This window comes from Apium graveolens, chromosome 4 (assembly GCF_009905375.1).
Source record: "Apium graveolens cultivar Ventura chromosome 4, ASM990537v1, whole genome shotgun sequence".
Lineage (NCBI taxonomy): Eukaryota > Viridiplantae > Streptophyta > Magnoliopsida > Apiales > Apiaceae > Apium > Apium graveolens.
In genome coordinates, this window is record NC_133650.1 from 264,272,831 (window position 1) to 264,275,627 (window position 2,797).

Here is a 2,797-nt window from a genome sequence, read left to right on the forward strand (position 1 = left end):
ATTACAATATTTGAATACTTCTCCCTGGAAAAGGAATATTGATATGCCTTTTGAATCTCTTGGAATGGAGGAATTGAACAAAGCTCCTAAATGCCTCAAGCCTTCTATTGAGGAAGCTCCCACTCTAGAGCTTAAGCCTTTACTTGAGCATTTGAGGTATGCATTTTTAGGTGATGCGTCTACTCTGCCTGTTATTATTGCATCTGACCTTTCAGGTAGTGATAAGGAAAAACTTTTGAGGATTCTGAGAGATTTCAAATCGGTAATTGGATGGACTATAGCAGATATCAAGGGAATCAGCCCTTCTTATTACATGAATAAAATTATGCTAGAGGAAGGTAGCAAGCCTACGATCGAGCAGCAAAGAAGACTTAATCCTATCATGAAGGAAGTAGTAACAAAGGAAATTCTTAACTGGCTAGATGCAGGGATCATCTACCCTATCTCTGACAGTTCATGGATAAGCCCGGTTCCATGTGTTCCAAAGAAAGGTGGAATTACTGTGGTAGCAAATGAGAAGAATGAGCTTATTCCTACAAGGACAGTCATGGGGTGGAGAGTTTGCATGGACTACAGGAAGCTAAACAAAGCCACTAGGAAGGATCACTTCCCTTTGCCCTTCATTGATCAGATGCTTGACAGGTTGGCCGGTCATGAGTACTATTGTCTTCTGGATGGCTATTCGGGTTACAATCAGATTTGTATCACTCCAGAAGATCAGGAGAAAACTACCTTCACTTGTCCATTTGGTACTTTCGCCTTCAGAGAGTTTCTTTTGGTCTGTGTGGTGCGCCAGCCATATTTCAGAGATGTATGATGGCCATCTTTTCTGACATGATTGGCCAGAATGTGGAGGTGTTCATGGACGACTTCTCTGTCTTTGGCGATTTTTTTAATGAATGCTTGCAAAATCTTGGACATGTTCTCAAGAGGTGTGTTGAGACCAATCTGGTTCTCAATTGGGAAAAATGTCAATTTATGGTGCGACAGGGCATCATTCTCGAGAACAAAGTTTCTAGTAAGGGTCTTGAGGTGGATAAGGCCAAGGTGGGGGTCATTGAGAATCTGCCTCCACCAATTTCTGTTAAGGGAATTCGCAGTTTTCTTGGTCATGCGGGTTTCTACAGGCGTTTCATCAAAGACTTCTCAAAAACTTGGAAGCCATTGTGCAGTCTGTTAGAGAAAGATGTTCCTTTCAAGTTTGATAACGAGTACCTTGCAGCTTTTGAGACATTGAAGAAGAGTTTAATCACGGCACTGGTCATAACTGCACCTGATTGGAATGAGCCTTTTGAGATGATGTGCGATGTAAGTGACTATGCAGTTGGAGTAGTTCTTGGGCAGAGGAAGAACAACATATTTCATGTGGTCTACTATGCTAGTAAGACCCTAAATAGTGCTCAACTGAATTATACTATTACGGAGAAAGAGCTTTTATCTATTGTCTATGGTTTTGAGAAATTTCAATCTTATCTACTTGGAACTAAGGTGACAGTTTTTACGGATCACGCCGCAATCCGATATCTCGTCTCAAAGAAAGACTCGAAGCCTAGATTGATTAGATGGGTTCTTTTGCTCCAAGAATTCTAATTAGAGATCAAGGACAGAAAAGGAACTGAAAATCAAGTCGCTGATCATCTCTCGCGTTTAGAAAATCCTAATGCTACTTCATTGGATAAGACATTGATAAATGAGTCTTTTCCCGATGAGCAACTGTTTAGAGTGCTAGAAGAAGAACCGTGGTTTGCAGATATTGTGAACTACCTTGTGAGTAATATTATGCCTCCCGACTTATCTTATGCTCAAAGGAAGAAGTTTCTACATGAGCTGAAGTGGTATATGTGGGGTGAGCCGTTTTTTTTTCTCCAAGGAGCTGACCAAATCATCAGGAGATATATTCCTTACAGATAAACAGGGGGAATCTTGCGATATTGCCACTCAACGGCTTATAGAGGACATTATGATGGAGAAAAGACAGCAGCTCGTGTTCTTCAAGCAGGTTTCTTTTGGCCAACGTTATTTAAAGATGCTCATCAGTTCGTTTTGAAATGTGATCGATGTCAACGTGTGAGTAATATGTCTAAGAGGGATGAGATTCCTCTTAATGTGCTTCTCGAGGTTGAGGTCTTCGATGTTTTGGGAATTGACTTCATGAGGCCATTTGTCTCATCTTATAACAATCTGTATATCTTGATGGTGGTTGATTACGTGTAATATCCGGGATATCGCGTGTAATTCTTTTATCAATAAATGGTTTTTTTATATGTAATTATTATATAAATTTTGGTGAATTATCTGCTGGTTGATAATAATATTTAGATGTATATATGTGATAAAATGTGAGTGTGTTAATTTTATTATATCTGGAATAAAATATAGATAATTAAGGTATTTTTCTGGTAATTTTTGGAGTATTATATGATTTTATATTGATTTATGAATTTATTAATTATTTTCTGAATAATTACAAAATTATTTTATAAAGCCGGGAATCGTCCAACCTCAACCGTTTTTACGTTTTTACATTTTTATAACCCGAAACTCTTCAGAAAACTCCTTCCTAACCTAATATGATTGTTCCAGACATTTTCCATGTTTTGACTTTTTCAATCCAGATTACGGTTTGACCCGTGCACGTCCCGGCGCAAAATTTTCGATACGCTAATCAATTTTGTTAATCAATAAAGCCCGTGTTCTCGAAAGACGGGATAATATTACATTATTATCGTATAAAGTATTTTATAAGAAGTCCGGTTTTGATAATTATCCAAAACTGATATCAAATCGGATCGTTATT